This window comes from Lathyrus oleraceus, chromosome 6 (assembly GCF_024323335.1).
Source record: "Lathyrus oleraceus cultivar Zhongwan6 chromosome 6, CAAS_Psat_ZW6_1.0, whole genome shotgun sequence".
NCBI lineage: Eukaryota > Viridiplantae > Streptophyta > Magnoliopsida > Fabales > Fabaceae > Lathyrus > Lathyrus oleraceus.
The window spans coordinates 227,347,238-227,373,799 of NC_066584.1; positions in this window are offsets into that span (position 1 = coordinate 227,347,238).

A 26,562-nucleotide genomic window follows, 5' to 3' on the forward strand; every position below is an offset into this window, starting at 1 on the left:
CAGCCTTAGATTTATGGTACCCTATTCCAGATTTGTCTCCTGTGATTAGTCCAATTTGGAGAAGCTTGTCTAAGGAGTCAGATCCATTGTTTAACATCCTTACATACTTGGTTATCTCTTCTAGTTTTGAGTTTAAGAGCATAGCTTCAGTTTTTAGCTTGGAGATGGTTTCCACATGTTTTGCCTTTTCATTCTCCAGTTGTACTATCTTCTGGCTTTCAACTTGTTGACTTTCATCTAGCTTGACCTTCAGAGCCACAACTTTTGTTCTCAATTTGGAGATGGTTTCCAATTGTTCTACCTTCTCATTCTCAAGTTGAGTTATCCCATTCTTCTGGCTTTCAACTTGTTTATAAAGCTCTACACTTTTGCGACACAACTTTCTGTAGGTAGAGGCCAGTTCTTCAAAGGACACTTCTTCATCACTTGAGTCTTCATCAGAACCCCATTTTCCTGTTAATGCAGTCACCAAATTTGCAGCCTCTTCTGTATCACTCTCATCTGACCAGGTGGCAGCAAGACTCATCTTCTACTTCTTGAGGTAAGTTCTACATTCAGTTATAATGTGTCCATACCCATCACATTCATAGCACTTTACTTATTTTCCTTCTTTGGGCTTCTCATCTGACCTTTCTCTTCTTTCATTGCCGATGTCAGATGAGATGTTCTTGACATTTGCCTTGGATCTTACATCCATTTTTCTTAACAATCTGTTGAACTGTCTCCCCAACATTGCAACTTCATTGGCCCATTCTTCATCCACCTCTTGACTGTTTTCCTCTTCTATGTTTGATATGAAGGCAATGCTTTTGGTTTTCTTTTCAGTTCCATCATTCAATCCCATCTCAAAGGTTTGGAGAGAACCAACCAGCTCATCAACTCTCATGTTGGAGATGTCTTGAGATTCTTCTATGGCAGTCACTTTCATAGCAAATCTCTTTGGTAGTGACTGAGTATTTTTCTCACCAATTTTTCATCTGATATCTTTTCTCCCAAGGCTCCTGAGGCATTAGCTAGTTCAAGGATACTCATATGAAATTCATGGATATTCTCATCATCTTTCATCCTTAAATTTTCAAATTTGGAGGTGAGCAATGAAATGAAATTTCAACTGCACGAATGCTCTTGCATTAGGGTTCTATTTATAGAACCACTTGTGTGAGTTGTAAGTTAAAAAACCCACTTAAGTGTATGTGGCCCATATCTTATGATATGCCAAAATCACTTAAGCGTGTGGTACCTTACCATATTTCGTATTCTACTTAAGTACACCGTATCTTACGATGTTCTACAATTCACTTAAGTGAACCATACCTTACGGTGTTCCTTAGTTACTCTATCTCTTATCAATCCGTCCTTTTGTGTGTGACCCTGTAGGTTTTCGCGACATTAGCAATTATATTCAATAACATATTTAACATAATAAATAGTGAGCGATATCTAGCAACACATCACTGCTACCCAAGACACGAAAATGTCATGTTATCTGAAAAATCCTTTTATGATAATACTTATGTGTATAATTACCCTTTTGCCCCTATGTCTATATTGAACACAAGGCATAGTCCGTGTCATCCTTGTTCTGTTCAATATTGGGACCGTAGACATTTATCCTGTTATGCAGGATGGGCAAATTCCATCTAGGTTACTCATGTCCCTCAACATGCTTCGTGGAGTACCCTTCAATTGTCTTTATGGTCATCCAGTTACGGACAATGTTTGATCAGCAATAATGCACTCAACTCTACATCTATGGTCCATAGTGGTTTCAGGTTGAAGGGTGGTATACACCATTATCACCATGAGAATAACTTATGACACTTTGAATAACATTCTATATAGTATTCTCATAGCGGGTCAATCCAGTATAAATATTACTCTTAATATTCATACCTATGTTTAAGACTTGATAACTCCTTATCCATGATCCATGAGATGTGATCATTAGTCTATATACATAATGGTCTTAATACTTTAATGTTATCCCACTTTACACCAAAGCTCGACTACGGATACTTTAAGAATAGTGTCCTTATGTTTAATGGGATCTTATGATTAAGTCACACTTGATACATTAAACGGACTAAATATTCTAGGGACTCTATTAAACAAACATAATAAAGAAAAAGCCTTTTATTATTAATAAATAATTCGGTACAAGTACCAAAAGTATTGGCCTCTAGGGCTTATACAAACAAACTCCCACTAGCACTAGAGCCAATCAGGCATACCCCTAATGCCCATAGATTTAGTATGGCCATCATGCTTCTGCTGTGCAAGAGGCTTTGTTAGTGGGTCAGCAATATTGTCAAGTGTAGGTACTCTACATATTTTCACATCTCCTATATCTATTATCTCTCGAATGAGGTGATAACACCTAAGTATGTGTTTGGATCGTTGGTGAGATATAGGCTCTTTAGCTTGTGCGATAGCACCATTGTTATCACAATAGAGACCAATGGGATCCACAATGCTAGGAACTATGCCAAGTTCACTAATGAACTTTTTGATCCAAACAACTTCCTTTGCTGCACTTGAGGCAGCAATATACTCGGCCTCGGTTGTAGAATCAACAACTGTATCTTGCTTTGAACTTTTCCAGCTTACAGCGCCACCGTTTAAGCAAAACACATAACCAGATTGCGATCTAAAGTCATCCTTATCTGTCTAGAAGCTAGCATCGGTGTATCCAATTATAGCAAGCTCTTTCTGACCTCCATATATCAAGAATGAGTCCTTAGTCCTTCTCAAATACTTAAGGATATTCTTGACAGCTACCCAATGAGCATCACTGGGATCAAATTGGTACCTACTCGTTGCTCTTAAAGCATACGAGACATCTGGTCGAGTACATAAGATGGCATACATGATAGATCCTATTGCAGATGCATATGGAATCTTATTCATGTGATCCCTTTCTTCCTTAGTTGAAGGGGATTGTGTTTTTGATAGACACAGGCCATGTTGCATAGGTATGAATCCTTTCTTGGAATCATGCATATTAAAGAATCTCAACACTTTGTCTATGTATGTACTATGACTTAGGCCAAGCAGGTTTTATGATCTATCTCTATAGATCCTGATTCCTAATATATAGGCTGCTCACCCAGGTCCTTCATAGAAAAGCATTTCCCCAACCAAGACTTTACTTGTTATAGGGTAGGGACATCGTTTCCAATGAGTAATATGTCATTTACGTATAATATTAGGAAGACGATCATGCTCCCACTAACCTTCTTGTAGACACAAGGCTCATCTTCATTCTTAATGAATCCATATTATTTTATTGTTTCATCAAAACGAAGATTCCAGCTTCTAGAAGCTTGCTTCAATCCATAGATTGACCTTTGTAACTTACATATCTTTTGGGCTTCTTCTGGTATGTCAAATCCTCTAGGTTGTGTCATGTACACATCCTCAAGAAGATTCCCATTAAGGAAAGCAGTTTTGACATCCATCTTCCATATTTCATAATCATGATATGCAACGATAGCAAGTAAGATCCGAACAGATTTAAGCGTGTAAGTTGCTGTCAACAGTGCATGTCCGAAAAAGGAGTTGGGAAGATCAGCGTGACTCATCATGGATCGGACCATGTCTAACAAGGTTCGATTTCTTCTCTCAGATACATCGTTCCATTAGGGTGTTCCAGGAGGAGTAAGTTGGGAGAGGATCCCACACTCTTTCAGATGGTCATCAAACTCCAGGCTTAAATACTCACCACCTCGATCTGATTGAAGAGTTTTAATATTCTTACCTAGTTGGTTTTGTACTTCATTCTTGAATTCCTTGAACTTTTCAAAGGACTCTGATTTGTGTTTCATTAAATACACATAACCATATCTATTGAAATCATCAGTAAATATGATGAAGTATTGAAAACCTCCTCTGGCTGGTATATTCGGTGGTCCACATACATCAGCATGTATGAGGACCAAAAGATCATTAGCTCTTTCACCTTTTCCTGTGAATGGAGACTTTGTCATCTATCCAATTAAACAGGATCTGCATGTCGCATATGATTCATAATCAAAAGAGTCCAAGAGTCCATCTTTATGGAGTTTGGAAATGTGTTTCTCATTTATGTGTCCCAATCGAAAATGTCAAAGGTAAGTTGGATTTAACTCATTAGGTTTCATCCTTTTAGTATTAATGTTATAAATAGGCATTTCAAGATCAAGGACATATAGTTCATTGTTCATTTGTGCAGTAGCACAGAATATATCATTCAAATACATGGAGCAACAATTGTTCTTTATTATAAATGAAAAACCAAACTTGTCCAAACAAGAAACGAAAATAATATTCCTGCTAATTGCAGGTACATAATAATAGTTCTCTAACTGAATTATTAAACCACTAGGTAAAGTCGATACATAAGTTCCTACGGCTAAATCAACAACCTTTGCTCCATTGTCAACTCGTAGGTCAACTTCACCTTTTGCCAAATCTCTACTCCTTTTTAGCCCCTGCACATTGGTACAAATGTGAGAACCGCATCCAGTATCTAATACCCATGATGCAGAAGTAGATAAATTAACTCCAATAACAAAAATACTTGAAGTTGAAGTCTCTACTCCATTCTACTTATCTTTCAGGTACTTTGGGTAGTTTCTCTTCCAGTGTCCAGTCTTACCGCAATGGAAGCAGGTGCCTTCCTTTGTTATGCCTCCCCTAAGCTTCAAAGCAGGATCAGTGGATTTGGGTTTGGCAACTTCCTTGCCTTTCCCTGTATCACCCTGCTTGGTGGGGTCTTTTGTTCTGTCTCTATACATTTCCGATCATCAGAATGGACTTCCCTTTTGACTTCAGATTCTACTCAGTAGTTCTTAACATGGCTAGCAGTTCAGGAAGAGATTTTTCCATATCATTCATATTGAAATTACTGACAAATTCACTGAATCTATCTGGCAACGATTGCAAGATCAAATCAGTCGCAAGTTCCTTTCCGAGGTGAAAACCAAACCTCTCAAGGTTCTCCACATACCCAATCATCTTGAGAAAATGGGGACCTACAGGGGCCCCTCAACTAAGTTTCCTTGAAAAAGGGATTTTGAAACTTCAAACCTTTCATGCCTTTCCTTCTCTTGATAGAGCATCTTCAAGTGTTCGATCATATCGAACGCTGCCATATTCTCATGTTGCTTTTGCAACTCTGAGTTCATAGTAGCTAGCATGAGGCAAGCGGTTTCATCGGCATCATCGACATGCTTCTTATAAGCATCTCTTTCTGCCTTAGGTGCAGAACTAAGAGGTTCCTCTTCAGGAACAGGTTTCTCTAAGACATACAACTTTCTATCATGTTTGAGGATAATCCTTAGATTTCGGTGCCAACACAGAAAACTTGTCCCAGACAATTTTTCCTTATCAAGGATTGATCGTAAAATGTTGTTAGAGGTGTTTGTTGTCATGGTAATCTATATGAAGATAATGAAAATATAAGTATCAATAACATATTTAATTAGGCCTTTAATTAAATATGCTCCCACTATTTTACTCAAAACAAATGCCCCTTAGCATTTGATTCGGAAAATCCCGTTGGAAGATTTTCTAGTGGGTCGAGATCCACATTTCACTTTGTTTTAATTCCGCGTAGGCGAATTACACAAAACTAGGTTATTTAGGTAGGAACTTATTCCAATTGTATCTAGTACAACTCTCGAATATTTTAGTTGAGTGAATAACTCCTTATTCCAATCCATCACATGGATCATTTCCAAGTCTTGCTTCTAAATATATATAATCTTATTATAATTTGTTTAGTTAAGTTTGACCCATTGTTTTAGCAATTGGATATTACAATTATCCCATCGCACTTCACTAATATAGAATATGCACCTCGCGTAGGAGAAACCTACATTATTCGATACTAGTCTTGATGAGTGCTAAAACTTGGAAAGCATAAACTTAATATTTAATTTGAGGGAATTTACAATTATTCTGATCTCACCGGCATATTTATCATATAAATCGTCTCTCACATGCATCAACATAAATTCACATGTATCAACATACATACAAAATGAAACAGTTATGGCCCATAGCGCAATTGTTCTCCCAAGCCAATGAGAGAACCTAAGCTAACCTAATAACGATCTAAGCTTCTCCAAGCAAGATCTTCAAGGTTGTCCTCCTTTGATATTGTATTCTTCTCTTTCTTCATAATATTACATTACATAAAAGAAACTCGTTTTACATACGAGGGAGTGAGATGAGAAAAGAAGTTACATTAAGAGATTAAAAGAGAGGCACGACACGCAGGTCGTATTTAAAAACCCAAAAAATAAATAAAGGAAAACTAAGGCCATAGTTGAACACCACAAGACAGTAATAATAAACACATTATTATTATTAATTTAAATTCTGTTAATTAAAAAAATCAAATTAAATTTCGGTGCCCGGTCACACTACGCAGAGTTAGACGGGGGTTCAGCTGCCCGGTCAACGGACGGTGGTTTCAAAATGCAACAAAAATTAAAAATTTTCTCCTTTAATGATCCTTACGAATAGGCATGATCAGTGATAGAATCGTTATCTCTTGTGGAGATTGAAACCTTTGATGCAGATCTAAGGAGAGATCACGAACGTTGAATGGTGACAACGCCTCTACTCAATCCACACGAACGGATTCCTTCAATCTCAGTGCTAGCTGCTACGAATGAAGGCTTTGAGTGAGTGAGTGAGTGAGTGTGAGAGAGAGAGAGAGAAACGAAATTTCAACTGCATGAATGCTCCTGCATAAGGGTTCTATTCGTAGAGCAACTTGTGTGGGCTGCAAGCTAAAAAGCCCACTTAAGTGTATGTGGCCCATATCTTATGATATGACAAAATCACTTAAGCGTATGGTACCTTACCATATTTCATATTCTACTTAAGTACACTGTACCTTATGATGTTCTACAATTCACTTAAGTGCACCGTACTTTACGATGTTCCTTAGTTACTCTATCTCTCATCAATCCGTTCTTTTGTGTTTGACCTTGTAGGTTTTCACGATATTAGCAATTATATTAAATCACGTATTTAACATAATAAACAGTGAGTGGTATCTAGCAACCCATCACTGCTACCCAAGATACATAAATGTCATGTGATTTGACATATCCTTTTGTGATAATACTTATGTGTATAATTACCCTTTTTCCTCTATGTCTATATTGAACATAAGTCATAAACCATGTCATCCTTGTTCAGTTCAATATTGGGCCCGTAGACATTTATCCTGTTACGCAGGATGGGCAAATTCCATCTAGGTCACTCATGCCCCTCAGCATGCTTCGTGGAGTACCCATCAATTGTCTTTATGGACATCCAGTTACGGATAACATTTGATCAACAATAAGGCACTCGACTCTACATCTAGGTTCCATAGTTGTTTCAGGTCGAAGGGTGGTCATCCAGTTACGGACAACGTTATGGTCATCCAGTTACGGACAACGTTTGATCAACAATAAGGCACTCGACTCTATATCTAGATCACCATGAGAATAACTTATGACACTTTGCATAACATTCTATATAGTATTCTCATAGCGGGTCAATCAAGTATAAATATTACTCTTAATATTCATACCTATGTTTAAGACTTGATAACTCCTTATCCATGATCCATGAGATGTGATCATCAATCTATATACATAATAATCTAAATGCTTTAATGTTATCTCACTTTACAACAAAGCTCGACTACAGATACTTTAAGAATAATGTCCTTGTGTATAATATGATCTCATGATTAAGTCACACTTGATACATTAAACGGACTAACTATTCTAGGGACTTTATTAAACAAACATAATAAAGAAAAATCTTTTTATTATTAATAAATAATTTGATATAGGTACCAAAAGTATTGGCCTATAGGGCTTACACCAACATACCCAACTGGGGAAACTCATGGACATCGTGCAGAATTTCGTTCATCGACAAGAAGATAATCTCCAGGCTAACCCAGGAGCCAATATCAATGCAAACGCTACCAATCCTATCATGGGGAATGGGGTTCCTATCGTCACCCAGGTCCATGTTGAAGGGATGCCTACCAATCTGAATGCTGCTCACACATACCATGTCCCTATCCATGGAGGTTCTCAAGCGGGCACAGAGGACCAAGATGGAGACTTCTTCATGCCCAGAAATGTATCGGTGTACGAGCCTTTTGCACCATTACAGACCGAACTCGAAAGGAAACTCAGAATGATGGACGAAAGAGTCTGAGCCATTAAAGATCCTAACACCTTCGGGCTGGAAGCTGCTGACATGTGCTTAGTCCCAGGGGTCAAGATCCCAGCTAAGTTCAAAGTACCTACCTTCGAGAAGTATCAGGGGACTACTTGTCCCAAGATCCATATCAGGTCCTACTGTAGGAAAATTATGGCTTATTCAGGCGACGAAAAGCTACTGATACATTTATTCTAAGACAGTCTCAGCGGAGCATCCCTAGAATGGTACATGCAGCTTGAACGCTCGCATGTGCGTTCTTGGAGAGAGTTAGATGAAGCTTTCTTAAAGCACTATCAGTATAACACCGATATGGCACCTAATAGGACACACCTTCAGAGTTTGATTCAGAAATCTGAAGAATCCTTCAAATAATATGCACAACGGTGGAGGGACCTAGCTGCTAGGGCCCAGCCGCCCCTGCTTGAGAAGGAACTGGTTGATATGTTTGTGGGTACACTATAAGGCCCATTTATGGACCAAATGATAGGAAGTGCTTGTTCCAGCTTCTCGGATCTCGTTGTTGCTGGAGAACGGATCGAAACGATCTGAAGACTGGAAAAATCAAGGTCCTATTATTGCTTCTAATGGGACAAATAAACCCAATAGTGGTTTTCCCAAGAAAAAAGAGGGAGAAACCAATGTTGGATCAACCTTCAAGGGGAAAGGTAAAGATTACTGAACCCCGTACTATCAAGTTGCAGAAGTGACTCCCAACAACTATCAACAGCCGACATACGCCATTCCCGTTGTTCCACAATAAGTCGCATATCCGCCGCCTGTCCAGTACCAACATCCGTATGCACCCAGGCCAAACAACTATCAACAATATCAACCGGGCTAACAACGTCCCAAAAGACAAGAGAGGAGACTCGACCCTCTTCCCATGAGCTGCAGTCAACTACTGAACCATCTATTAAATGGTTCTCTTATTAAGCTAAGGGAAGCCAGGCCTCCGCCGTCCCCATTCCCACCAGGCTATGACGCCAATGCATGTTATGAGTTCCACACTGGGGCACCCAGCCACACTATTGATAACTGTACGGTGTTTCAGTATAAAGTTCAAGACCTCCTTGACTCAAATGCCATATCATTCGCGCCTGTAGGGCCCAATGTTAACAATAATCTGATGCCTCCTCATGTTGGGCATCCCGTGAACATGATACAAGAGTCTGCTAAGGTCGACCGTATCTCGAAGGTCGACATGATAAAGACTCTGTTACTGGAAGTAAAGGAACAATTGCTTCTAAGGAACGTGTTCCCTGGAAGAACTTCTGACTGTGCACAATGTGAAGACACCCCACATGGTTGTGGAAAGCTCAAAAAAGGTATTCAATTGCTGATAGACCGGAGCATTTTCCTAGTAGAACACTCTTCAACAATCGATAAGGTATCTACTTTGGAAATACCCTATTATCCGGTGCAGATACCTGTTGAGAATGCTCCCGCAACACCCCTGGTGATTACTGTGCCGACTCCTTTCCCATACAAAAGCACTAAAGTCGTCCCCTGGAATTACAACTCCACAACCTATCTGCATGGGCAAAGACTCGAAGAAAGGTCTTTTGAAACTCAAAAGACTTTAGTAATCCATATGCCCTCTGAGGTTTCCAAACATGTGGGGACTCAAAAGTTCGTGGGAATACAAAAGCCTGCTGAAATTCAAAAACCAGTGGAGGCTCAAGAGCCAATTTATAATCATTACAAGAGCTAGTGGCATAACCTAAAGTGGTCACATGTTCGCAGCACTGCCACTGCCACATGAAAAGGAAAATCTTGGAGCTAACGCCAAGAATAGGAGTAAGCAACCTACCTACCTGGAACAGGGGCAAACCCAGACTCAAAGAAAAGTTGTGTCGGATGATGTGGAAGAGTTCCTCCGCATCATAAATAAAAGAGACTACAAAATGGTTGATTAGCTCAACCAAATACCATCCAAGATCTTTATACTTTCTCTGCTTCTGTTTTCTAAAGCCCACCGAGATGCTCTAATCAAGTTTCTCAGTGCCGCCCATGTGCCCTAAGGGATAACCGTCAATCAATTTGAAGGGGTAGTGGCTAATATAGCTTCGAGGAGATGCCTAGGCTTTTGTGATGACGAACTGCCTCCCGAGGGCAAAAATCATAACAAATCCCTACTCATATCCATAGAATATGCTGACACGATAATGTCCCGAGTGCTGGTGGACACGGGGTCTTCTTTGAACGTGCTCCCAAATAATTCCCTCACTAAACTGACAATAGAGGGCCCGTTGATGAAGCCCAACACACTGATAGTTCATGCATTCGACGGTTCGTGCCGGTCCGTCATAGGAGAGGGGGGACCTTCCTATCAAAATAGGGTCGTACACCTTCTTTGTGACCTTCTATGTGATGGATGTTCACCCAGCGTATAGCTGCCTCTTAGGTCTCCCATGGATCCATGTTGTAGGCGCAGTAACCTCTACTCTCCATCAAAAACTAAAAGTTTTTTTCAATGGAAAGCTAGTCACTATTGATGGAGAAGAATACATATTGGTCAGCCAACTATCCTCCTTCTGGTATGTTAAAGTAGATGGAGAGGTTCACGAAACACATTTTCAGGCATCCGAGTTTGCCAATGTGTTGTTGAATCCTCTCAATGGAAGAACATTCAGAAAATCTAAACTCCCGATGTCGTCCCTAAAAGATGCTCAGACGATAATCAAAGTTGGCCATTCAGAAGGATGGGGGAGAATCTTGGAGCTACCTGTCAACAAAAATAGGTCTGGCTTAGGATACCATCCAGTGTAGACGACCCAGCAAGATACACCTGTAGTGGGTGACAAACTGGCCCTCTCCATCCCAGGGAAGTTCGTGAGCGTCGAATATCTCTTTCAAGAGCAGGACACCATGGTGGGCGAAGACCTCGGTATATCTGAAGCTGATTGCTTTGTGCTCAAGAAGGCAGCAGGCCAACAACTCAACAATTGGACAGAAGTGGACATACCTGAAGTTACTTTTTGTCAAATGTAATTTTCTATTTTCATTTCGGATTCCTATGCCTGTGCTCAAGGCATAGTGGAGCTTGTAGGGCCCCTGTTGTTTTCATCATTGTTTTAAAATGAAATAAAAGAAGTGTTTCGCATACAATTTCGCTCTCTGTATTTCTCTTTTCACTTTTTCCAAAAAAAATATTTTGTGCTAGTCCATATTCTAAAATAAAGCATGGATCACTCATACAAATCCGACCCGAATTCCATTGACAACAAAGATGCTATGGTCGATAATAATTTAGAGAATCCGATCTACCAAGTCGAGGAAGATTGTGACGAAGATTGTGAACTCCCAGAGAAGTTGGCCAGGCTGCTACAACAGGAATCCAAATTGATTCAATTGTACCAATAGTCGTTGGAGATCGTCAACCTCGGATCCGAAGACTGCAAGAAAGAAATCAGGATCGGCGTCAACCTACAGGCTGATGTCAAGGAGAGGTTGATCCAGTTACTGCATGAATATGTTGACATGTTTTCTTAGTCATATCAAGATATGCCCGGGTTAGACACAGATATTATGATACACCATCTACCACTCAAACAGGATTGTCCTCCTGTGAAGTAGAAACTGAGAAGAACTCGACCTAATATGGCTATCAAAATCAAGGAAGAGGTTAAAAAGTAGCTGGATGTGGGTTTTCTAGCAGTATCAAACTACCCCCAATGGCTTGTCGTGTTCGTGCCTAAGAAAGATGGCAAGGTGCGCATGTGTGTGGAGTACAGAGACCTAAATAAGGCTAGCCCAAAAGATGACTTTCCACTACCTCACATTGATGTGTTGGTGGATAACACGACCCGATTATCTGCATTCTCCTTCATGGACGGTTTTTCTGGATATAATCAAATAAAAATGGAACCCTAAGACATGGAGAAGACAACATTTATCACCCCGTGGGGGACATTCTTCTACAAAGTCATGTTGTTCGGTCTAAAGAACGTTGGGGCAAGATATCAAAGGGCTATGGTTACTCTCTTTCATGACATGATCCATAAAGAGATTGAAGTATACATCGACGATATGATTTCTAAGTCCCAAACAGAAGAGGAGCACCACACCCATCTGCAAAAGTTGTTTGAGAGGCTGAGAAAGTTCAGATTTAGACTTAATCCAAACAAATGCACGTTTGGGGTAAGATCTGGCAAGCTGCTAGGTTTTATCGTGAGCCAGCGTGGCATTGAAGTGGATCTCGACAAAGTTAAAGCCATACAAGCTATGCCGCACCGATAATGGAAAAATAAGTTCGCGGCTTTTTAGGAAGGTTGAACTATATAGCCAAATTCATATCGCACCTGACTGCCACATGGGAACCAATCTTCAAACTATTGTGAAAGGACCAACCCGTCGAGTGGAACGAGAACTGTCAAAGAGACTTTGAGAGGATAAAGCATTATCTCCAAGAGCCACCCATCTTGATACCACCGGTACCAGAAAGACTGCTTATCATGTATTTGACAGTCCTGGAGGATTCTATGGGTTGTGTACTGGGTCAACATGACGAATCAGGTAGAAAGGAACATGCCATCTACTACCTTAGTAAGAAGTTCATTGATTGTGAATCAAGGTATTCTTTGCTAGAAAAGACTTGTTGTGCCCTCGCCTGGGCTGCCGAACGATTAAGGCAGTACATGGTGACACACACTACTCTGTTGATCTCCAAAATGGACCCAATCAAGTACATTTTTGAGAAATTGGCTTTGACCGCAAGAGTTGCCCATTGGCAGATGGCCTTGATTGAATACGACATTTAGCAGGTCACACAAAAAGCCATCAAGGGAAGTGTATTGTCTGATTACTTGGCCCACCAACCAGTAGAGGACTATCAACTGATGAAATTTGATTTCCCTGACAAGGACATTTTGTTCATAAGGGATTGCAACATTCCAGGCTCCGAGGAAGGCCCTAAACCATGATCGTAATGAAAGCTTGCGTTCGATGGTGCTTCCAATGCACGAGGCCATGAAGTAGGTGCCATCATTACTTCACTGACATGATTTTATCTTCCATTCTCCGCAAGATTATGCTTTGACTGCACCAAAAATATGGAAGAATACGAAGCCTGTATCTTCGGTATCGAAGCGGCAATCAACTTGAGAATCAAAATACTTAAGGTTTATGGGGACTCGACTCTCGTCATCAGTCAAGTACGGGGAGATTAGGAAACCCGCGATCAGAAGTTGATTCCGTACAAAGAACATGTCCTAAAATTGATCCCTTACTTCGATGAAATCCATTTTCATCACATCCCAAGGGAATAAAATCAATTAGAAGACGCCCTCGTCACCTTAGCATCCATGTTCAAGATCACATGGAAGAATGAGGCTCCTGCTATCAGAATTGATCGCCTAGACGAGCCTGCATACTGTCTGGCTACCGAGGAAGAGTCAGGTGGCAAACCTTAGTACCATGACATCAAAACATACGTCAAAAAATAGGTGTACCCATAAAATGCATCAATCACAGACAATAAAGATTTGAGGAAGTTCTCCTTTAAGTTCTTCTTGAGTGGAGATGTATTGTATAAACGAAGTTATGATTCAGTATTGCTTAGATGCGTGGAAAGGCGCGAAGTGGAGCAAATTATAACTGATGTGCATGCAGGTTCGTTTGGGACACATTCTAGCAGGCATTCAATGGCTAAAAAGATCCTCAGAGCAGGATACTACTGGTTGACTATGGAAACAGATTGCTTCTGTCACGTGCAGACTTGTCACAAATGTCATATCTATGCTGATAGGATACACGTACTTCCAGTATCTCTCAACGTCATTTCCTCTCTGTGGCCCTTTTCCATGTAGGGCATTGATGTGATCGGACGTATTGAACCAACTGCTTCGAACGGGCATACGTTCATCCTGGTCGCCATCGACTATTTTACCAAACGGTTAGAGGTTGCGTCATAGGAAAATGCCACCAAACAAGTGGTAGCTCTCTTTCTGAAATGTGACATCATCTGCCGTTATGGGATTCCCAACAAAATTATCACGAATAATGGTTCGAATTTTAATAAGAAGATGGTGAAGGAATTGTGCAAGAGTTTCAAGATTAAACATCACAATTCTTCACCCTATTGGCCAAAGATGAACGGTGCAGTGGAAGCGACCAATAAGAACATAAAGAAGATTCTTCAGAAAATGGTGAAGACATACAAGGACTAGCACGAGATGCTACCCTTTGCACTACATGGCTATCGTACTTCGATACGAACCTCGACCAGGGCAACCCCATTTTCTCTGGTGTACGGTATGGAAGCAGTGCTCCCAATCAAAATAGAGATTCCCTCTCTGAGAATCCTGGAAGACGTCAAACTGGATGAAGCAGAATGGATTCAAGCCAGACTCGATCAACTGAACCTCATTGAAGAAAAACGCATGACAGCTCTGTGCCACGGCCAACTTTATCAGAAGCAGTTGAAGAGGGCCTTTGACAAGAAAGTGCATCCTAGGAACATCCAAATCGGTGACCTGGTACTCAAAAAGATCTTGCCTATCCACACAGACCCTCGAGGAAAGTGTACCCCGAATTACGAAGGACCATACGTCGTGAGAAAGGTTTTCTCAAGAGGAGACTTGATTCTCTCGACTATGGATGGGGATGATCTGGCATCACTTATAAATGCAGACACATTCAAAAAATATTATGCCTAATATGTGACCCGCTAAGTTGATACCCCAAGGGGCAACTTAGGCAAAAATGGGCATCCCGGTGGACCACAAAAAGAAAAGGTCCAGGAAAAATTTAGGGATATAAAACAAAAGAATTTAAAACCCGCTAAGTTGATTCCCCCCAAAGGGAAACTTAGGTAAAAAAGGGTATCCCGCTAGATCGAAAACCCGAAAGGACGGTCTAGGCAAAAGTTAGGGACTGACAGGCAAAGACTGCATATTGTTCAGGGACTATAAATACGTACTCCCACGAAGTGGAAACCCAAACGAAGGGATCAATCCAATCACCATCGACTGGGGAAGAGTACGAGGACTCAGAAAGTACAATGGCTATAGCATGATTGGACCTTTTTTTTTTCTTGTGTGAGAAATATAACTGTTATTTCTATATAAACAATGCATTGAATATTTTGGGGATAACAACAATAGCACTGAAATGAAAACTTGATTTTTACATTGATTACAAAGTGTCTAAGGGTAACCATGATGCCCAATTTGTTGCATATAACGCACAAAGACATAAGACAATGAAGATCCTGGGACCTATGAGACTACGACCTAAGAGATTACGAGAATCGTCATTCGCCATGGTAATCCCCCTCAGTGTATCCACACACCACTCTGGGTATCAGAAAATTCGTGGTAGATTCTTTCTCCAATAGCACCGGGAAGGCAAGACGTTGGGAAGTCATGCGAGACGCATCCCACATCTTACGAATCATGAGCCTTGTAACCCAAGCAGATATACCTCTATTCAGGGCCCAAACTTGAGGCATCCGTAAACCCTCATATCATTGCATAAGCCCGTCATGCATAATTCATATCATTTCATGTATATCATTCGATATAATCATGAAGCTCTCTAACAAGAAAGAAGCAAGCCCAAAACTCTTTTGGCACTACTCAACAATCCATTTCCGTTGGCACCTTCCTTAAACCCGGCCTTGGGGATAACCCTTTTTTTAATACATCATCAAAAGTTCAGTTCCAATCGTAAAATCATTTGTAAGCCTAGTTATGTTGGCCAAACCACCCCTGGAGTCCCGTTACATTGACAATCCCCTCCACAAATTCATCAAGCCCAAGTCTTTGCATTTGGCCTTTCTATCCCCCAAACCCAAGCCTTCGTGTAGATGTTTTTGATTGGCTGCATTTTGTGTTAAAACACTTACTATACTAAGATGTCTTGACGGATGTCATAACATGCTTAAGTAGTAAGCTGTAGGATTAGCTAATACAGGATTCACTGGATGTCAAACTGAATGTTATGACATTCATCCCTGACAACAGATGCTAAAGTATAGGCTAGTTAGTTTTTCTGTTATGTTTCAGTATTTATCTCAGGCTGATTTTCAGGAAACTAACAGTTGTGCTAAAATTAAGAGACCTAGCATATAGCCTATGATCTGGATGTCAAACTGAATGTTATGACATTCATCCCTGATAGCAGATGCTAAAGTATAGGCTAGTTAGTTTTTCTGTTATGTTTCAGTATTTATCTCAGGCTGTTTTTCAGGAAACTAACAGCTGAACTAAAATTAATAGACCTAACATATAGCCTATTTGTTAGCACCCTATGTAGCGGTGTATTCGTCACTTTATGATTTATTGATTAAATCAAAAGCAAAGCATACAAAGAATCGAGTCGCCACCACACTTTTATTTATCCACAGGAATGGCTAAAAAGCGAACAAAAGCCTAAGAAGTTTTACACATAGAAAACTAATGAAAAGATCATAGATCTGGGTAAGGGGTTAATTACGCAATGGGAAGGTGTTAGGCACCCAAAACGTCCTAGGTACTCCTAGGGAGCCCTTTTCACAACTTGTTGTATGAAAGGTTATTTGTTTATGAAATATTTACTGTGCAAACATGGATTGAAGGGATGAGAGAAAGAATATACAAGTTATTATTTTTGTGTTTGAATGGATGAACTCGTTGCCTACGTACCTTTCCATGGAAGGTAAGGATCAAAACGCCGTAGTTCGGCTAAAAGATTTCCAAAAGTAAGTGAATTGATTTTAAAACAAAAGCCCTAAGGTCTTTCGTTATCCACGGGAGAAAACTCAACCTTATACAAACAACAAGTCCACCATGTGAGAAAAGCTTCAACTTGCTAGTGAGGGGTTAACCCTATAATAAGCAAGGAAGTCTTACAATTCAATCACTAAGGACAACAGGTGAGATTAAAATCAACCAACTAGGATAAATCAAACCTATGGCTAATGTATGAAAACTTATCAAGAATGGACAAAGCCACAAAACAATGGAGTGAGTGGAATTAATCAATTAGAATTATTCACAAAAGTGGTCAAGATATGATTAGAATTCAATTCAAAAGAAGTATCATGAAAATGAAGTTTGAAAAATCAGAGGCCTAAAGCCTAGGTTTCTAATTTGAAAAGAAATGAAGATGTTTGCACAATAGTTTTCAGGTTTTGGGTTAACATGCAAATGGAGGTTTAAAGAAACAAAAGGTGGGAGGGTGAGGAAGTAAAACTTCTTAGATGTTCACCTCTTGAGATCATATGTAGATGATTCAAGTGATTCCTTTGGAATGAGGCAACAAGCAAATAAGCAAATAACTAGATGGATACCGGACGCCAATCAATGGACTTATACCAATCTCACAAAACAAAAATGGATACCGGATGCGAATCGATGGACTTATATCAATCTCCTAAAACAAAAATGGATACCGGAAGCCAATCAATGGACATATACCAATCTCACAAAACAAAATGGATACCGGAAGCCAATCAATGGACTTATACCAATCTCCTCAAACAAAATGGATACCGGAAGCCAATCAATGAACTTATACCAATCTCCAAAAACAAAAAGAAACATGGATACCAGATGCCAATCTATGGACTTATACTAGTCTCACAAAACAAAGAAAACAAGGATACCAGATGCCAATCAATGGACTTATACTAGTCTCCTACCATATCATGGGAAACAACTGCCAAGCAATGGACTTATGCTTGCCTCCTCCATGGACAAAACAAAATGTTACAAAGATATGAACAATGTTTATGAAATGATATACAAGTAATGATGACCAATGCACAAAGGCACACTCAAGCAAATATGCATAGATGAATCAAGTAAGCAAACAAACAAGTCAATTAGCACACACTATATACAATCAATTAGGCTCAAGCAAGGTTAGGCTTTACAACCAGCTGGAATGGGGTATTTTAGGCTCGTAACCCTAACATTGAGAGTTAGGGTGAAGCAGATGAAATGGAGATGAGGGGTGTGCCTCATAGCTCTTATCCCTGGTCAGGGAGAGCTTTGATCAATGGAAAGTCTGGGAGTTCAGAAAGTTGGAACTCTTCTCCACAAATGGACTCTATAAGATCTTGGGTTATTATTCACCATGCATCAACACATGGTGTGAGCAAGGTGAATGACACACTGAGTAGCAGGAGATGGACTACACATCTCTTTTATCTGTCAATTGCCTCATAAGAGGACTTTTCCTGCTTGGCACAAAAGTTAAACAATCACAAGCATTGCCTCTTAAGGAGGACTTCAGACAGGTGCCTACCAATAACAGTAGGTCTTCCAGACTACATGAAGATTAGAGATTATACCTAAGTGGTTAAGCAACCAAGCAAAGCAAAGTTCACAATGAACTTAAAGCAACTTAGGTACCTGTGGAAACACTAAACAGATCAGTATAATACTCAGACAAACAGATAACAGTCAATAAGCAACAAATGATCTCAATGTGCAATGTGTGTAAACCAAAAGCAAAACTCAAATGAGGTAGCATCAACCTACAAAACACACAAGTGTTAGTAATCAAAAGCAAACATCAATATTCACATCATGAAGCATCACCAATTATGGAACTTGAATGCTTAACCTGAAATCAAAGCTCAAATGTAAGCAACAAACCACTAGGTCAAAGCCTAGGGTCAAAGATGGAGAAAAAATTTAAAACAGGGGCTGAAATTTAACATGAAGCAACTTCAAACACTTACTGACAAGTCCTAAAAAGGCTCACATCAAAATCAATTACCAAAAGCATTTCATGATCAAGTGAAGTTCAAGGCAATTTCAAAGCTCATATGTGATCAACATGAATGAAAAATTCAAATCAAAATAGAAATGATTCAAATAAATCTGAAAAAATTCATGCATATTCAGGACATCTAACAGGATCGACATACAAAAAATCAGGGGAATCAGAGATCATTTGGTATAGAAATCAAGTTGCACAAGTTGGACAAGCAAAGGTGTGACACAAATTGTCACACCAAGTTAGCACAAGCATAAAACAACAATGGAGCATAGGAAAAATACCAAACCAAAACCACAATGTCAAGAAAGGAGTCTAGATTCACCATGCAAAGTTTCAGGTTCATTGGATAAGAAACAAGCATTTCATGATAGGATAAGCAAGGCAAGGTCACACATGCATATGTATCCAATCATCCTAGAACAAAATATTTTTCCAGCCAAGCACAACTTTGGAAATTATGATCAAAAAATAATAGACATCTCAAGGATCACAATACAAAAAATTAGAGTGAAATTGATGCATTTTTCTATTTTATATGATTTTTCTAAGTTGATGGAAAAATGAAAAATCAAAAATGAGCATAGCATAAAAAATGGGAGGGAAAATGTAAAATGGCATGGCATTTGAAAATATTCACTCGGCCAGGATCGAACCTGGCGCACATTTGAAAATTGCGCGCTAGTCTAAAACGACAACGTTTAGACTGTAAAACCCTAGCGCCGCATGGCATTCGTAGCTAATCAAAACTTCGTAGCAAAAGTGCAGCAGTTTCGTAGCAAAAACTGGAAATGAGAAAGTTCATAGGTTGAAGATGAAGATCATGATGATCTTCATCTGGATTTTCAAGAAAAATCAAAAAGTGTCCAGAAATCACAATCAAGCACAGCATTCGAATCATCATGTCATGTATATTCAAGATCAACAATCAATTTCACACGAATCATCATAACAAAGCCAAATCGAAGATAAACTTAAATGAACATCAAAACTTTAAACATGCATAACTAGCTCAAAACAGCAAGAAATCACACGATTCAAAGCTAAGAATCATCAGCATGCTTAGATCTACAATAATATGGCCATGGATTTCAAAATCAAAAGATACGAATTATGACCTCTTGAAGTGCAAATTCGGATTTGGCTTGATTCAAGGCTTGTGATAGCTCCAATGTTCCTCTATGATGCTTAGTGGGATGATTAATGGAGAGAATGAAGTTCAAACACACTTGAATTCAGCAGGTTTTCAAATCACCATGGATGCTTCAAGCTTCGAGTATGCTTCAATATGGCACCAATTGCTTCAATTCCACGTTCAAACTTGTTCAATAAAGCTTCATGATCATGAATCTAGCACTAGAAAAGGCTTGGATGTGAAGAATTTGGAAGAAATTTTGAGAGAAATTTTTTGGTGATTTTGGATCTAGATCTGAAAAATGGTAGTTAATGACCAAAACAGTTATGCTTAACCTTATATATGCCATGCTAATCATGCTGTAATCATGTTTAAGCCTAATGCAAATGAGATTAATCACTTATGAGGTGTATGTGCAAAAATGGTTTTTCACCTCATGCATGGAATGCATGTGTGAACAGTACACGAATCTGATCCATTTTCACTTAAAATCAATTTTTAAAACCAATGGTAATGGCAAAAAGTTCAAACAATGCACCATTTTTGAATTTTGTAATTTCCCTCCAAAAAGCCCATGGATTAAAAGTGATCATGTGATGACAATTCATGTAATGTGATGCATGATTTGGAAATTAGAGGTCAAGAGGAGAATATTGCAAAAAGAACCACTTATTTTGGAGCTTTGGTTGAAAAGTTATGCTCATATGAAGTCCCATGCACACTTTGCCATGATTTGATCATATCTCCTCAACCACACATTAGAAATTCATGATCTTGGACATTTTGGAAATGGGAGAGAAAGATATACAACTTTCATGTTCAATAAAATTTCATTTGAAGCCTTCTTTAGGATGTAATATTAAGTTGAAGTTGGTCCAAAATCTTTCCATTTTTGGAAAGTTCAAATTATAGGTCACTTGCTATTTTTGGAAATTCTTGACCTGACTTCAAATTCTTCAATGTGAGTGTTTGAAATGTCAAATGAGACTTGTTTGAACATGAATTAAGTATTGCGAATCACTTCCCACCTCCAAATCCACAGTTGACTTTGTAGTTGACTTTCTAGGTCTTCAGTTGACTTGACAATGTTCTGGTGAAATTCAAGCCTCTACCACTTGGGATTTTGCTTCAAAATGACATCATAGCTCATATGAACTCTTGATAATGATTGTGGGGTCCAAATCTCAAGAATAACCACCATCTATTGCTCAATGAATGCCTTTGATTGCCTTAACTTGTTATCACTTCATCTACAAAACAAACGTTAGATGACATATTTTTGTACTTTTGGTTAGTGATAAAAAGAAAGGCAATGATATACAAATGCAAGGAATGCTTGGTGATCAAGAAACACTCTAAAAAAGATGACCCACCCACAGGGAAGGAAGTAAGGTGTCCAATGATCCTTGAGGTAATGCAATGTTATGATATGATGCCATGAGGGATCTTAGGGACAAAATTGGGGTCTTACAGATGCCCCTATTTAAGGTCGTTCTAGCCAGAGAAGTGAAGGTTAAAAGCTTCATCTCGCCGCGGTAGAATGGGCTTAAATAAGAGTAATGATACAAATTTTGGTCCCTAAGAGACCTCATGATGCAAATGTATGCATGTAAAAGAAACAACCTCTGTGGGGAATACGGGTCCACAAAGAAGAAAAGATGATCCATCGGAGTAATACACTTACCAGGAACAGAGACTCTAACAGGACTCTCATGGGGATAAGAAAAAGAAAAAGAATGCGTGAGCAGGACACGACTCCAAATTAGGGGAAACAAGAACTAGACACAGCGTGAGCAGGACACGACTGGACTGGAGACCTCACTGGGGAGTAAAGGACTCAAACTGGGGAAAAAAAGAATTCCAAATGAAGACACATCCATTGGAAGGACTCAAGCTGACTCAAACTATCCACGAAGGATACTTCGGATGAAAATCCGGACTCGGATTGGGGAAACAGATTCACACAGAATCTCCCTGCCGGGGAAAACTGCATATATTGGGGAAAACGCCAATACAACAAAAGGGTAAAATCACAACGAAAACTCCACTGGGGAAAGTCTAACAAAAGAGACTCTCCTGGAGAAAAATCTGCAAGATGAGGTGTTACCGGCTACTGGGTAACAAACTCGAAGAGACATGTGATCTAAACACCGGTTACCGGGTGAAAGAACAACAAGCTCAAGAAGAATGAATATCTAAGACCGGTATAGGGGTGAGAGATATCAATCAACCAAACATATGAGAAAGACCTGAAAAAGGTACATCAACTCAGGAAAATCTGACTCCACAGGGGACCAAGGTCATAATAGGGAGCAGAAAGGAAGGAACACCAGGGTTACCGGTTACTGGGTATATAATAGGTGACCGACCAAAGCGTGAATTGGTATATATGCAAAAACACTCATCATCCGAAAGGAGGGCTTGAAAAAGCAAATCGACTTACGGGATGAACATTCGAATCCGCAACGGGAAAGCGAATCTTACTCAGCTGGGGAAAAAACCCAAAGAGCGCATGAGATATAATATCCATTACGGTCAGAACATGGATAGTATACTCTCATGAGATATATTATTTATTACCGTCAGAACGTAGATAGTATACTCGCATGGAAGGAACACCAGGGATACCGGTTACTGGGTATATAATAGGTGACCAACCGAAAAGAGAAACAATCGATACCAACACCAACAGGGTAAACGAAAGATAACTCACAGGGGATAAATTGCAAGCATCCAGCAATCATCCAGGAGACATATCACCAGTTACTGGGAGATACGCTCAAAAGGTGAACAAAGAATATTCGATTCCACAAAGGAATACGAATCTTACTCGACTAGGGAAACACAACAGGCTTCGACTGAAGAGTGCATGAGATGTATTATCCATTACCGTCAGAACGTGGATAACATACTCGCATGGAAGATTATCCACAACCGGTTACTGGGTTAATAAAGGATAAATCAACCGAAAAGAAAGGCATCGGGATACCAAAACTAGGTATATAAAGATGACCGATCAAAGGGAGCAACAATCATTACCGAGCAAAAGGGTAAATGAAAGAGAACTCCTGGGGATGCATTGATAAACATCAATGATCCGGGGAACAAATCACTGGCATACGGTGAAAGGACCCACTGAGGATAAAATTGCTAGCATCCGGCAATTATCCACAAGGAAAGATCTGCTGGGGATACAATTGCTAGCATACGGCAATTACCCAAAAGAAAGAGGGAATATCAACATCGAATACTAGATGAAGATAACCACAAAGAGTAACTATCATCGGTTAGGATGAACAACAAGGTTAACTCTGCAAAAGGGAGAAATTAGGATTTACAACTACCGACTACGGGGTAGAAGACCAGAAACTCTGGCTGAGGATAAAATTGCTAGCATACGGCAATTATCCACAAGAGAGCATAGACTCCACTAGGGAGACAACAACAACATAGGATTTACAACTACCGAATACTGGGTAGAAGACCATAAAATCCACCATCAACCAGAATGAACCACAACGGTTACCTCTGCTAGGGGATAAAAGAGATAGGACTTACAACTACCGGCTACTGGGTAGAGGGCCACAACTCCGATGAGGATAAAAGAATTAGGGTTTATAACTACCGAACACATGGTAGAAAACCAACAACTCTCTGCGTGGGGAATGAAAGAATCACAACTCCGCACGGGGAAACAAAATAGGGTTTATAACAAACCACCAACTGCTGAGGAGCACGAAAAAAAAATAGGATTTACGACTACCAAATACTGGGTAGAAAACCATCGACTCTTGCTGAGGAATAAAAGGTATATAACCACAAATTCCACCAAGAAGAAAAAGGGAACATAGGACTTACAACTACTGACCACTGGGTAGAGGCCCAAACTCCACTGGGGATAAAAAGAATTATTGCCGGTTACTGGGCAATTCATTCATTTATTCCACAGGGAAGTACAAGAGACAGTTGAAAGATGCCAATTCAGGATCAAACCAAAAAGGCAAACTGAATCAAGACTCGTCCTAATGAGGATATAACTCAATAGGAAGATCCACCCCAATATATGTGTTGGGGAGGAAACGGAAAAAACCGTCATCCATGAGGATATATCTCAGTGGGGAATTGCAGAAGGAAAGACAGACACTTTCTGCTTAAGGGGCTGACTCTATTTTGAGAGACTGGACACCCGACATCTGCTTGGGAAGATCTACTAGAGAGATCTACATCACCGTTAGTAGGAGACAACAAACAAAAGATATATGGCAAAAATGCAATCATGAATATCTGAATGTTGAAAGTATGCATGAATATGCGTAATTTATGTTTGATGGATGCTGACAAAACAGACATATCTAACACAAAACAGGCCCAGGAATCACACGCCCGGTACTACACTTCCAGAGGAAAATCCAAGGAAAGCCCATCTGCTGGAGATCTACATGCTAAAAAGCAAAGATCTGCGGGGAAGCAAGAGATCAGAGATATCAAAGAAATCACAACATCTCTGAGTGATGGATCATCAATCAACCCAACTAGGGAACCAAAAGTTCACAACGGGCAGAAACTGCCACAAAAAGAAAATTTGTTGGGGAAATGGAGAAATCCCAAGATTTCTGCAGGGGGGGTCCTCAGTATCAACTGGGAAACAAGAGTTCACTGCACAAGCAAGAAATTGCTGACGAGAACAGAACGCACAAGTAGAATCTAGCTGCACAAGCAACTCTACTGGGATACTGTCAGCCACTCCGTTGGGGATAAACCCACTGAGGGAAAAAATAGATCACACAAGTAGATTCTGCCACAAGCCACTCTACTGGGGATCAAAAGCATCAGGAAATCAACCAAATCTATGGGTGATAGATCACCAACCAACCCGGATAGGGAACAGAAGTTTACAACAGGCAGAAACTGCCACAAAAGCAACTCTGTTGAGGATACCCACTCTGTTGGGGATACTGTAGGGAAATCACGAAACTTCTGCAGGGAAACATCACAGACACAATCCACCGTACCACAAATCTACTGGCGAAATATCTAAGGAAGAGAAGGAGAACTGGTGATCAACCACCAAATACTGAACCTTCTAAGAGGAAACTACCCACAGCCGAGGAGGAAAAAAAACACTGCTCTACTGAAGGGATAAGAGGTGAAAACCTCAACAAACACACTGATGGGGAGATATAGCATAGATGAAGTACATCATGTCAACAACTCGGCTGGCGACTATACTGAGGAAACAGACAAAGTACCGGGATATCAACCCACCAACTACCGAATCTTCCAAAAGGAAAGCACCCATGCTGGGGAGAGAATATTGTTGGAGGGGATTATGAAGTTCTCAACAAACACTCTGCTCAGGGAACAAAATCTCAACAGAAGCTCTGCTTAGGGAACAACCCTAACAACAATCTGGAGAAAGAGGATACAACCATGCCAGGAATAATGAACAAATGTCTTACCCTGTTGGAAATCATGCCACCCTTGGGAGAGCACTGAGAAATTCTTAAGTATCCTTTTATCATTGTGAATGTTCACTTTGTTTAAAAACAATTTTATGAAAAATTTGTTTGTTTAAAACAATGACATTTTATCAATTAAAACATGCAAAACATTTGTTGATTTGAAACAAATAAGAGTGCAAATAATTGGATAAAAGCTCAAATTGATTTGATGGAATGGTAGTTTGCGAATGGAAAGACTCCATAGATCTATACAAATTTGAAATCAGTGATATATATTGGAAGAGGGCTACATTGAACATAATGATCCTTTCTCTACCAATTTGAATTTCGATGTATTCGACGCTTCTGTTGACGACGAATCAAGAATCTTTGACGAACAGACGGCTGTGGAACATAAAGTCTTGTCAGGATGCAGTTACTTGCCAAATCCCTAATTTTTGCCTAGATTGCCCCAGGGTGAGGTACTCAATCTAGCGGGATGCAAATATCATTTTTTTTTCATGTCTCTAACTTTTGCCTGGATCACCCTTTCGGGTTTTCCACCGAGACGCTCATTTTTGCCTAAGCCGCCCTTTCGGGTTTTCAACTTAGCGAGCTATTCTGTTTTTCTTTATATACTCTCTCTTTTTTATTTTATTTTTTATTTTTTTATTTTATTTAGGCAAAGTATTTCTTGACTGCATCTGAATTCACAGGACGAGTGAAATCATCCCCATCCATGGTTGTGAGCATCAAAGCTCCGCCTGAAAAGGCTCTCTTGACAACATATGGACCTTCATAGTTTGGAGTCCACTTGCCCCTGGAATCGGGAGCGAAAGACAAAACTTTCTTGAGCACAAGGTCGCCTTCTCGGAACACACGAGGTTTGACCTTCTTATCGAATGCTTTCTTCATTCTTTGCTGATACAACTGACCATGGCACATGGCAGTCAATCGCTTCTCTTCAATCAAATTCAGTTGGTCATAACGACTCTGAATCCATTCAGCATCAGTCAACTTGGCTTCCATCAAGACTCTCATTGATGGGATCTCCAC